The 9,755-nt window shown below is 50.6% G+C and overlaps 29 non-coding genes across 29 annotated transcripts; all 29 read right to left on the bottom strand.

The window, feature by feature from the left end:
- Positions 1-147: 147 nt before the first annotated feature.
- On the bottom strand, positions 148-266 carry LOC145082505 (5S ribosomal RNA). Its single transcript, XR_013697017.1, has one exon. It is a non-coding gene; the product is annotated as a 5S ribosomal RNA (ribosomal RNA).
- Positions 267-484: 218 nt separating this feature from the next.
- Positions 485-603, bottom strand: LOC145082504 (5S ribosomal RNA). Its single transcript, XR_013697016.1, has one exon. It is a non-coding gene; the product is annotated as a 5S ribosomal RNA (ribosomal RNA).
- Positions 604-821: 218 nt separating this feature from the next.
- On the bottom strand, positions 822-940 carry LOC145082503 (5S ribosomal RNA). The gene has a single exon (XR_013697015.1). It is a non-coding gene; the product is annotated as a 5S ribosomal RNA (ribosomal RNA).
- A 218-nt stretch (positions 941-1,158) lies between these two features.
- On the bottom strand, positions 1,159-1,277 carry LOC145083919 (5S ribosomal RNA). Its single transcript, XR_013698381.1, has one exon. It is a non-coding gene; the product is annotated as a 5S ribosomal RNA (ribosomal RNA).
- Positions 1,278-1,494: 217 nt separating this feature from the next.
- On the bottom strand, positions 1,495-1,613 carry LOC145082502 (5S ribosomal RNA). The gene has a single exon (XR_013697014.1). It is a non-coding gene; the product is annotated as a 5S ribosomal RNA (ribosomal RNA).
- A 219-nt stretch (positions 1,614-1,832) lies between these two features.
- Positions 1,833-1,951, bottom strand: LOC145082501 (5S ribosomal RNA). The gene has a single exon (XR_013697013.1). It is a non-coding gene; the product is annotated as a 5S ribosomal RNA (ribosomal RNA).
- Positions 1,952-2,169: 218 nt separating this feature from the next.
- Positions 2,170-2,288, bottom strand: LOC145082500 (5S ribosomal RNA). Its single transcript, XR_013697012.1, has one exon. It is a non-coding gene; the product is annotated as a 5S ribosomal RNA (ribosomal RNA).
- Positions 2,289-2,504: 216 nt separating this feature from the next.
- On the bottom strand, positions 2,505-2,623 carry LOC145082499 (5S ribosomal RNA). Its single transcript, XR_013697011.1, has one exon. It is a non-coding gene; the product is annotated as a 5S ribosomal RNA (ribosomal RNA).
- Positions 2,624-2,841: 218 nt separating this feature from the next.
- On the bottom strand, positions 2,842-2,960 carry LOC145082498 (5S ribosomal RNA). Its single transcript, XR_013697010.1, has one exon. It is a non-coding gene; the product is annotated as a 5S ribosomal RNA (ribosomal RNA).
- A 218-nt stretch (positions 2,961-3,178) lies between these two features.
- On the bottom strand, positions 3,179-3,297 carry LOC145082497 (5S ribosomal RNA). Its single transcript, XR_013697009.1, has one exon. It is a non-coding gene; the product is annotated as a 5S ribosomal RNA (ribosomal RNA).
- Positions 3,298-3,515: 218 nt separating this feature from the next.
- Positions 3,516-3,634, bottom strand: LOC145082495 (5S ribosomal RNA). Its single transcript, XR_013697007.1, has one exon. It is a non-coding gene; the product is annotated as a 5S ribosomal RNA (ribosomal RNA).
- Positions 3,635-3,852: 218 nt separating this feature from the next.
- On the bottom strand, positions 3,853-3,971 carry LOC145082494 (5S ribosomal RNA). Its single transcript, XR_013697006.1, has one exon. It is a non-coding gene; the product is annotated as a 5S ribosomal RNA (ribosomal RNA).
- Positions 3,972-4,189: 218 nt separating this feature from the next.
- Positions 4,190-4,308, bottom strand: LOC145082997 (5S ribosomal RNA). Its single transcript, XR_013697492.1, has one exon. It is a non-coding gene; the product is annotated as a 5S ribosomal RNA (ribosomal RNA).
- A 217-nt stretch (positions 4,309-4,525) lies between these two features.
- Positions 4,526-4,644, bottom strand: LOC145082493 (5S ribosomal RNA). The gene has a single exon (XR_013697005.1). It is a non-coding gene; the product is annotated as a 5S ribosomal RNA (ribosomal RNA).
- Positions 4,645-4,861: 217 nt separating this feature from the next.
- Positions 4,862-4,980, bottom strand: LOC145082492 (5S ribosomal RNA). The gene has a single exon (XR_013697004.1). It is a non-coding gene; the product is annotated as a 5S ribosomal RNA (ribosomal RNA).
- Positions 4,981-5,196: 216 nt separating this feature from the next.
- Positions 5,197-5,315, bottom strand: LOC145082490 (5S ribosomal RNA). The gene has a single exon (XR_013697003.1). It is a non-coding gene; the product is annotated as a 5S ribosomal RNA (ribosomal RNA).
- Positions 5,316-5,532: 217 nt separating this feature from the next.
- On the bottom strand, positions 5,533-5,651 carry LOC145082489 (5S ribosomal RNA). Its single transcript, XR_013697002.1, has one exon. It is a non-coding gene; the product is annotated as a 5S ribosomal RNA (ribosomal RNA).
- A 218-nt stretch (positions 5,652-5,869) lies between these two features.
- LOC145082488 (5S ribosomal RNA) lies at positions 5,870-5,988 on the bottom strand. The gene has a single exon (XR_013697001.1). It is a non-coding gene; the product is annotated as a 5S ribosomal RNA (ribosomal RNA).
- Positions 5,989-6,205: 217 nt separating this feature from the next.
- On the bottom strand, positions 6,206-6,324 carry LOC145083262 (5S ribosomal RNA). The gene has a single exon (XR_013697740.1). It is a non-coding gene; the product is annotated as a 5S ribosomal RNA (ribosomal RNA).
- Positions 6,325-6,542: 218 nt separating this feature from the next.
- On the bottom strand, positions 6,543-6,661 carry LOC145082487 (5S ribosomal RNA). Its single transcript, XR_013697000.1, has one exon. It is a non-coding gene; the product is annotated as a 5S ribosomal RNA (ribosomal RNA).
- A 218-nt stretch (positions 6,662-6,879) lies between these two features.
- Positions 6,880-6,998, bottom strand: LOC145082486 (5S ribosomal RNA). The gene has a single exon (XR_013696999.1). It is a non-coding gene; the product is annotated as a 5S ribosomal RNA (ribosomal RNA).
- A 217-nt stretch (positions 6,999-7,215) lies between these two features.
- On the bottom strand, positions 7,216-7,334 carry LOC145082485 (5S ribosomal RNA). The gene has a single exon (XR_013696998.1). It is a non-coding gene; the product is annotated as a 5S ribosomal RNA (ribosomal RNA).
- Positions 7,335-7,552: 218 nt separating this feature from the next.
- LOC145082483 (5S ribosomal RNA) lies at positions 7,553-7,671 on the bottom strand. The gene has a single exon (XR_013696996.1). It is a non-coding gene; the product is annotated as a 5S ribosomal RNA (ribosomal RNA).
- A 218-nt stretch (positions 7,672-7,889) lies between these two features.
- Positions 7,890-8,008, bottom strand: LOC145082482 (5S ribosomal RNA). The gene has a single exon (XR_013696995.1). It is a non-coding gene; the product is annotated as a 5S ribosomal RNA (ribosomal RNA).
- A 217-nt stretch (positions 8,009-8,225) lies between these two features.
- LOC145082481 (5S ribosomal RNA) lies at positions 8,226-8,344 on the bottom strand. Its single transcript, XR_013696994.1, has one exon. It is a non-coding gene; the product is annotated as a 5S ribosomal RNA (ribosomal RNA).
- A 219-nt stretch (positions 8,345-8,563) lies between these two features.
- Positions 8,564-8,682, bottom strand: LOC145082480 (5S ribosomal RNA). Its single transcript, XR_013696993.1, has one exon. It is a non-coding gene; the product is annotated as a 5S ribosomal RNA (ribosomal RNA).
- Positions 8,683-8,899: 217 nt separating this feature from the next.
- Positions 8,900-9,018, bottom strand: LOC145085487 (5S ribosomal RNA). Its single transcript, XR_013699885.1, has one exon. It is a non-coding gene; the product is annotated as a 5S ribosomal RNA (ribosomal RNA).
- Positions 9,019-9,235: 217 nt separating this feature from the next.
- Positions 9,236-9,354, bottom strand: LOC145082829 (5S ribosomal RNA). Its single transcript, XR_013697332.1, has one exon. It is a non-coding gene; the product is annotated as a 5S ribosomal RNA (ribosomal RNA).
- Positions 9,355-9,572: 218 nt separating this feature from the next.
- On the bottom strand, positions 9,573-9,691 carry LOC145082479 (5S ribosomal RNA). The gene has a single exon (XR_013696992.1). It is a non-coding gene; the product is annotated as a 5S ribosomal RNA (ribosomal RNA).
- Between the last annotated feature and the right edge of the window lie 64 nt (positions 9,692-9,755).

The following is a 9,755-nucleotide window of genomic DNA, read 5'->3' as shown; positions in this document are numbered from 1 at the left end:
CGTGGGACCCACGTGAGGGATCGGCTCCGTTCGGGAAACGCGGAAACAATCAACGATGAACCGGATGCCGCCCGAGGATAGACATAGCAAGAAAGAAAAAAAAAACGCACCTAAAACCTAAAAAAACGCAAACGGGCAACGAAAAAGGGGGTGCAACACGAGGACTTCCCAGGGGGTCACCCATCCTAGTACTACTCTCGCCCAAGCACGCTTAACTGCGGAGTTCTGATGGGATCCGGTGCATTAGTGCTGGTATGATCGCACCCGAAATACTATCCATGCTTATTGTTTTTATGTCTTACAAGACGCAGAACGTCGTTTGCTTTCGAACGCGAGGCGTGGGACCCACGTGAGGGATCGGCTCCGTTCGGGAAACGCGGAAACAATCAACGATGAACCGGATGCCGCCCGAGCATAGACATAGCAAGAAAGAAAAAAAAAACGCACCTAAAACCTAAAAAAACGCAAACGGGCAACGAAAAAGGGGGTGCAACACGAGGACTTCCCAGGGGGTCACCCATCCTAGTACTACTCTCGCCCAAGCACGCTTAACTGCGGAGTTCTGATGGGATCCGGTGCATTAGTGCTGGTATGATCGCACCCGAAATACTATCCATGCTTATTGTTTTTATGTCTTACAAGACGCAGAACGTCGTTTGCTTTCGAACGCGAGGCGTGGGACCCACGTGAGGGATCGGCTCCGTTCGGGAAACGCGGAAACAATCAACGATGAACCGGATGCCGCCCGAGCATAGACATAGCAAGAAAGAAAAAAAAAACGCACCTAAAACCTAAAAAAACGCAAACGGGCAACGAAAAAGGGGGTGCAACACGAGGACTTCCCAGGGGGTCACCCATCCTAGTACTACTCTCGCCCAAGCACGCTTAACTGCGGAGTTCTGATGGGATCCGGTGCATTAGTGCTGGTATGATCGCACCCGAAATACTATCCATGCTTATTGTTTTTATGTCTTACAAGACGCAGAACGTCGTTTGCTTTCGAACGCGAGGCGTGGGACCCACGTGAGGGATCGGCTCCGTTCGGGAAACGCGGAAACAATCAACGATGAACCGGATGCCGCCCGAGCATAGACATAGCAAGAAAGAAAAAAAAAACGCACCTAAAACCTAAAAAAACGCAAACGGGCAACGAAAAAGGGGGTGCAACACGAGGACTTCCCAGGGGGTCACCCATCCTAGTACTACTCTCGCCCAAGCACGCTTAACTGCGGAGTTCTGATGGGATCCGGTGCATTAGTGCTGGTATGATCGCACGCGAAATACTATCCATGCTTATTGTTTTTACGTCTTACAAGACACAGAACGTCGTTTGCTTTCGTACGCGAGGCGTGGGACCCACGTGAGGGATCGGCTCCGTTCGGGAAACGCGGAAACAATCAACGATGAACCGGATGCCGCCCGAGCATAGACATAGCAAGAAAGAAAAAAAAACGCACCTAAAACCTAAAAAAACGCAAACGGGCAACGAAAAAGGGGGTGCAACACGAGGACTTCCCAGGGGGTCACCCATCCTAGTACTACTCTCGCCCAAGCACGCTTAACTGCGGAGTTCTGATGGGATCCGGTGCATTAGTGCTGGTATGATCGCACCCGAAATACTATCCATGCTTATTGTTTTTATGTCTTACAAGACGCAGAACGTCGTTTGCTTTCGAACGCGAGGCGTCGGACCCACGTGAGGGATCGGCTCCGTTCGGGAAACGCGGAAACAATCAACGATGAACCGGATGCCGCCCGAGCATAGACATAGCAAGAAAGAAAAAAAAAAACGCACCTAAAACCTAAAAAAACGCAAACGGGCAACGAAAAAGGGGGTGCAACACGAGGACTTCCCAGGGGGTCACCCATCCTAGTACTACTCTCGCCCAAGCACGCTTAACTGCGGAGTTCTGATGGGATCCGGTGCATTAGTGCTGGTATGATCGCACCCGAAATACTATCCATGCTTATTGTTTTTATGTCTTACAAGACGCAGAACGTCGTTTGCTTTCGTACGCGAGGCGTGGGACCCACGTGAGGGATCGGCTCCGTTCGGGAAACGCGGAAACAATCAACGATGAACCGGATGCCGCCCGAGCATAGACATAGCAAGAAAGAAAAAAAAAACGCACCTAAAACCTAAAAAAACGCAAACGGGCAACGAAAAAGGGGGTGCAACACGAGGACTTCCCAGGGGGTCACCCATCCTAGTACTACTCTCGCCCAAGCACGCTTAACTGCGGAGTTCTGATGGGATCCGGTGCATTAGTGCTGGTATGATCGCACCCGAAATACTATCCATGCTTATTGTTTTTATGTCTTACAAGACGCAGAACGTCGTTTGCTTTCGTACGCGAGGCGTGGGACCCACGTGAGGGATCGGCTCCGTTCGGGAAACGCGGAAACAATCAACGATGAACCGGATGCCGCCCGAGCATAGACATAGCAAGAAAGAAAAAAAAACGCACCTAAAACCTAAAAAAACGCAAACGGGCAACGAAAAAGGGGTGCAACACGAGGACTTCCCAGGGGGTCACCCATCCTAGTACTACTCTCGCCCAAGCACGCTTAACTGCGGAGTTCTGATGGGATCCGGTGCATTAGTGCTGGTATGATCGCACCCGAAATACTATCCATGCTTATTGTTTTTATGTCTTACAAGACGCAGAACGTCGTTTGCTTTCGAACGCGAGGCGTGGGACCCACGTGAGGGATCGGCTCCGTTCGGGAAACGCGGAAAAAATCAACGATGAACCGGATGCCGCCCGAGCATAGACATAGCAAGAAAGAAAAAAAAAACGCACCTAAAACCTAAAAAAACGCAAACGGGCAACGAAAAAGGGGGTGCAACACGAGGACTTCCCAGGGGGTCACCCATCCTAGTACTACTCTCGCCCAAGCACGCTTAACTGCGGAGTTCTGATGGGATCCGGTGCATTAGTGCTGGTATGATCGCACCCGAAATACTATCCATGCTTATTGTTTTTATGTCTTACAAGACGCAGAACGTCGTTTGCTTTCGAACGCGAGGCGTGGGACCCACGTGAGGGATCGGCTCCGTTCGGGAAACGCGGAAACAATCAACGATGAACCGGATGCCGCCCGAGCATAGACATAGCAAGAAAGAAAAAAAAAACGCACCTAAAACCTAAAAAAACGCAAACGGGCAACGAAAAAGGGGGTGCAACACGAGGACTTCCCAGGGGGTCACCCATCCTAGTACTACTCTCGCCCAAGCACGCTTAACTGCGGAGTTCTGATGGGATCCGGTGCATTAGTGCTGGTATGATCGCACCCGAAATACTATCCATGCTTATTGTTTTTATGTCTTACAAGACGCAGAACGTCGTTTGCTTTCGAACGCGAGGCGTGGGACCCACGTGAGGGATCGGCTCCGTTCGGGAAACGCGGAAACAATCAACGATGAACCGGATGCCGCCCGAGCATAGACATAGCAAGAAAGAAAAAAAAAACGCACCTAAAACCTAAAAAAACGCAAACGGGCAACGAAAAAGGGGGTGCAACACGAGGACTTCCCAGGGGGTCACCCATCCTAGTACTACTCTCGCCCAAGCACGCTTAACTGCGGAGTTCTGATGGGATCCGGTGCATTAGTGCTGGTATGATCGCACCCGAAATACTATCCATGCTTATTGTTTTTATGTCTTACAAGACGCAGAACGTCGTTTGCTTTCGAACGCGAGGCGTGGGACCCACGTGAGGGATCGGCTCCGTTCGGGAAACGCGGAAACAATCAACGATGAACCGGATGCCGCCCGAGCATAGACATAGCAAGAAAGAAAAAAAAAACGCACCTAAAACCTAAAAAAACGCAAACGGGCAACGAAAAAGGGGGTGCAACACGAGGACTTCCCAGGGGGTCACCCATCCTAGTACTACTCTCGCCCAAGCACGCTTAACTGCGGAGTTCTGATGGGATCCGGTGCATTAGTGCTGGTATGATCGCACCCGAAATACTATCCATGCTTATTGTTTTTATGTCTTACAAGACGCAGAACGTCGTTTGCTTTCGAACGCGAGGCGTGGGACCCACGTGAGGGATCGGCTCCGTTCGGGAAACGCGGAAACAATCAACGATGAACCAGATGCCACCCGAGCATAGACATAGCAAGAAAGAAAAAAAAAACGCACCTAAAACCTAAAAAAACGCAAACGGGCAACGAAAAAGGGGGTGCAACACGAGGACTTCCCAGGGGGTCACCCATCCTAGTACTACTCACGCCCAAGCACGCTTAACTGCGGAGTTCTGATGGGATCCGGTGCATTAGTGCTGGTATGATCGCACCCGAAATACTATCCATGCTTATTGTTTTTATGTCTTACAAGACGCAGAACGTCGTTTGCTTTCGAACGCGAGGCGTGGGACCCACGTGAGGGATCGGCTCCGTTCGGGAAACGCGGAAACAATCAACGATGAACCGGATGCCGCCCGAGCATAGACATAGCAAGAAAGAAAAAAAAACGCACCTAAAACCTAAAAAAACGCAAACGGGCAACGAAAAAGGGGGTGCAACACGAGGACTTCCCAGGGGGTCACCCATCCTAGTACTACTCTCGCCCAAGCACGCTTAACTGCGGAGTTCTGATGGGATCCGGTGCATTAGTGCTGGTATGATCGCACCCGAAATACTATCCATGCTTATTGTTTTTATGTCTTACAAGACGCAGAACGTCGTTTGCTTTCGAACGCGAGGCGTGGGACCCACGTGAGGGATCGGCTCCGTTCGGGAAACGCGGAAACAATCAACGATGAACCGGATGCCGCCCGAGCATAGACATAGCAAGAAAGAAAAAAAAACGCACCTAAAACCTAAAAAAACGCAAACGGGCAACGAAAAAGGGGGTGCAACACGAGGACTTCCCAGGGGGTCACCCATCCTAGTACTACTCTCGCCCAAGCACGCTTAACTGCGGAGTTCTGATGGGATCCGGTGCATTAGTGCTGGTATGATCGCACCCGAAATACTATCCATGCTTATTGTTTTTATTTCTTACAAGACGCAGAACGTCGTTTGCTTTCGTACGCGAGGCGTGGGACCCACGTGAGGGATCGGCTCCGTTCGGGAAACGCGGAAACAATCAACGATGAACCGGATGCCGCCCGAGCATAGACATAGCAAGAAAGAAAAAAAAACGCACCTAAAACCTAAAAAAACGCAAACGGGCAACGAAAAAGGGGTGCAACACGAGGACTTCCCAGGGGGTCACCCATCCTAGTACTACTCTCGCCCAAGCACGCTTAACTGCGGAGTTCTGATGGGATCCGGTGCATTAGTGCTGGTATGATCGCACCCGAAATACTATCCATGCTTATTGTTTTTATGTCTTACAAGACGCAGAACGTCGTTTGCTTTCGTACGCGAGGCGTGGGACCCACGTGAGGGATCGGCTCCGTTCGGGAAACGCGGAAACAATCAACGATGAACCGGATGCCGCACGAGCATAGACATAGCAAGAAAGAAAAAAAAACGCACCTAAAACCTAAAAAAACGCAAACGGGCAACGAAAAAGGGGGTGCAACACGAGGACTTCCCAGGGGGTCACCCATCCTAGTACTACTCTCGCCCAAGCACGCTTAACTGCGGAGTTCTGATGGGATCCGGTGCATTAGTGCTGGTATGATCGCACCCGAAATACTATCCATGCTTATTGTTTTTATGTCTTACAAGACGCAGAACGTCGTTTGCTTTCGAACGCGAGGCGTGGGACCCACGTGAGGGATCGGCTCCGTTCGGGAAACGCGGAAACAATCAACGATGAACCGGATGCCACCCGAGCATAGACATAGCAAGAAAGAAAAAAAAAACGCACCTAAAACCTAAAAAAACGCAAACGGGCAACGAAAAAGGGGGTGCAACACGAGGACTTCCCAGGGGGTCACCCATCCTAGTACTACTCTCGCCCAAGCACGCTTAACTGCGGAGTTCTGATGGGATCCGGTGCATTAGTGCTGGTATGATCGCACCCGAAATACTATCCATGCTTATTGTTTTTATGTCTTACAAGACGCAGAACGTCGTTTGCTTTCGTACGCGAGGCGTGGGACCCACGTGAGGGATCGGCTCCGTTCGGGAAACGCGGAAACAATCAACGATGAACCGGATGCCGCCCGAGCATAGACATAGCAAGAAAGAAAAAAAAACGCACCTAAAACCTAAAAAAACGCAAACGGGCAACGAAAAAGGGGGTGCAACACAAGGACTTCCCAGGGGGTCACCCATCCTAGTACTACTCTCGCCCAAGCACGCTTAACTGCGGAGTTCTGATGGGATCCGGTGCATTAGTGCTGGTATGATCGCACCCGAAATACTATCCATGCTTATTGTTTTTATGTCTTACAAGACGCAGAACGTCGTTTGCTTTCGAACGCGAGGCGTGGGACCCACGTGAGGGATCGGCTCCGTTCGGGAAACGCGGAAACAATCAACGATGAACCGGATGCCGCCCGAGCATAGACATAGCAAGAAAGAAAAAAAAAACGCACCTAAAACCTAAAAAAACGCAAACGGGCAACGAAAAAGGGGGTGCAACACGAGGACTTCCCAGGGGGTCACCCATCCTAGTACTACTCTCGCCCAAGCACGCTTAACTGCGGAGTTCTGATGGGATCCGGTGCATTAGTGCTGGTATGATCGCACCCGAAATACTATCCATGCTTATTGTTTTTATGTCTTACAAGACGCAGAACGTCGTTTGCTTTCGTACGCGAGGCGTGGGACCCACGTGAGGGATCGGCTCCGTTCGGGAAACGCGGAAACAATCAACGATGAACCGGATGCCGCCCGAGCATAGACATAGCAAGAAAGAAAAAAAAAACGCACCTAAAACCTAAAAAAACGCAAACGGGCAACGAAAAAGGGGGTGCAACACGAGGACTTCCCAGGGGGTCACCCATCCTAGTACTACTCTCGCCCAAGCACGCTTAACTGCGGAGTTCTGATGGGATCCGGTGCATTAGTGCTGGTATGATCGCACCCGAAATACTATCCATGCTTATTGTTTTTATGTCTTACAAGACGCAGAACGTCGTTTGCTTTCGTACGCGAGGCGTGGGACCCACGTGAGGGATCGGCTCCGTTCGGGAAACGCGGAAACAATCAACGATGAACCGGATGCCGCCCGAGCATAGACATAGCAAGAAAGAAAAAAAAACGCACCTAAAACCTAAAAAAACGCAAACGGGCAACGAAAAAGGGGGTGCAACACGAGGACTTCCCAGGGGGTCACCCATCCTAGTACTACTCTCGCCCAAGCACGCTTAACTGCGGAGTTCTGATGGGATCCGGTGCATTAGTGCTGGTATGATCGCACCCGAAATACTATCCATGCTTATTGTTTTTATGTCTTACAAGACGCAGAACGTCGTTTGCTTTCGAACGCGAGGCGTGGGACCCACGTGAGGGATCGGCTCCGTTCGGGAAACGCGGAAACAATCAACGATGAACCGGATGCCGCCCGAGCATAGACATAGCAAGAAAGAAAAAAAAAACGCACCTAAAACCTAAAAAAACGCAAACGGGCAACGAAAAAGGGGGTGCAACACGAGGACTTCCCAGGGGGTCACCCATCCTAGTACTACTCTCGCCCAAGCACGCTTAACTGCGGAGTTCTGATGGGATCCGGTGCATTAGTGCTGGTATGATCGCACCCGAAATACTATCCATGCTTATTGTTTTTATGTCTTACAAGACGCAGAACGTCGTTTGCTTTCGAACGCGAGGCGTGGGACCCACGTGAGGGATCGGCTCCGTTCGGGAAACGCGGAAACAATCAACGATGAACCGGATGCCGCCCGAGCATAGACATAGCAAGAAAGAAAAAAAAAACGCACCTAAAACCTAAAAAAACGCAAACGGGCAACGAAAAAGGGGGTGCAACACGAGGACTTCCCAGGGGGTCACCCATCCTAGTACTACTCTCGCCCAAGCACGCTTAACTGCGGAGTTCTGATGGGATCCGGTGCATTAGTGCTGGTATGATCGCACCCGAAATACTATCCATGCTTATTGTTTTTATGTCTTACAAGACGCAGAACGTCGTTTGCTTTCGTACGCGAGGCGTGGGACCCACGTGAGGGATCGGCTCCGTTCGGGAAACGCGGAAACAATCAACGATGAACCGGATGCCGCCCGAGCATAGACATAGCAAGAAAGAAAAAAAAACGCACCTAAAACCTAAAAAAACGCAAACGGGCAACGAAAAAGGGGGTGCAACACGAGGACTTCCCAGGGGGTCACCCATCCTAGTACTACTCTCGCCCAAGCACGCTTAACTGCGGAGTTCTGATGGGATCCGGTGCATTAGTGCTGGTATGATCGCACCCGAAATACTATCCATGCTTATTGTTTTTATGTCTTACAAGACGCAGAACGTCGTTTGCTTTCGTACGCGAGGCGTGGGACCCACGTGAGGGATCGGCTCCGTTCGGGAAACGCGGAAACAATCAACGATGAACCGGATGCCGCCCGAGCATAGACATAGCAAGAAAGAAAAAAAAAAACGCACCTAAAACCTAAAAAAACGCAAACGGGCAACGAAAAAGGGGGTGCAACACGAGGACTTCCCAGGGGGTCACCCATCCTAGTACTACTCTCGCCCAAGCACGCTTAACTGCGGAGTTCTGATGGGATCCGGTGCATTAGTGCTGGTATGATCGCACCCGAAATACTATCCATGCTTATTGTTTTTATGTCTTACAAGACGCAGAACGTCGTTTGCTTTCGTACGCGAGGCGTGGGACCCACGTGAGGGATCGGCTCCGTTCGGGAAACGCGGAAACAATCAACGATGAACCGGATGCCGCCCGAGCATAGACATAGCAAGAAAGAAAAAAAAACGCACCTAAAACCTAAAAAAACGCAAACGGGCAACGAAAAAGGGGGTGCAACACGAGGACTTCCCAGGGGGTCACCCATCCTAGTACTACTCTCGCCCAAGCACGCTTAACTGCAGAGTTCTGATTGGATCCGATGCATTAGTGCTGGTATGATCGCACCCGAAATACTATCCATGCTTATTGTTTTTATGTCTTACAAGACGCAGAACGTCGTTTGCTTTCGAACGCGAGGCGTGGGACCCACGTGAGGGATCGGCTCCGTTCGGGAAACGCGGAAACAATCAACGATGAACCGGATGCCGCCCGAGCATAGACATAGCAAGAAAGAAAAAAAAACGCACCTAAAACCTAAAAAAACGCAAACGGGCAACGAAAAAGGGGGTGCAACACGAGGAATTCCCAGGGGGTCACCCATCCTAGTACTACTCTCGCCCAAGCACGCTTAACTGCGGAGTTCTGATGGGATCCGGTGCATTAGTGCTGGTATGATCGCACCCGAAATACTATCCATGCTTATTGTTTTTATGTCTTACAAGACGCAGAACGTCGTTTGCTTTCGTACGCGAGGCGTGGGACCCACGTGAGGGATCGGCTCCGTTCGGGAAACGCGGAAACAATCAACGATGAACCGGATGCCGCCCGAGCATAGACATAGCAAGAAAGAAAAAAAAAACGCACCTAAAACCTAAAAAAACGCAAACGGGCAACGAAAAAGGGGGTGCAACACGAGGACTTCCCAGGGGGTCACCCATCCTAGTACTACTCTCGCCCAAGCACGCTTAACTGCGGAGTTCTGATGGGATCCGGTGCATTAGTGCTGGTATGATCGCACCCGAAATACTATCCATGCTTATTGTTTTTATGTCTTACAAGACGCAGAACGTCGTTTGCTTTCGTA

Source organism: Lactuca serriola, chromosome 1 (assembly GCF_051521515.1).
Source record: "Lactuca serriola cultivar US96UC23 chromosome 1, Lser_US96UC23_V15, whole genome shotgun sequence".
In the NCBI taxonomy this organism is placed as follows: Eukaryota; Viridiplantae; Streptophyta; class Magnoliopsida; order Asterales; family Asteraceae; genus Lactuca; species Lactuca serriola.
The sequence above is the reverse complement of the archived record's forward strand: the minus strand, read 5'-3'. Positions and strand labels throughout refer to the sequence as shown.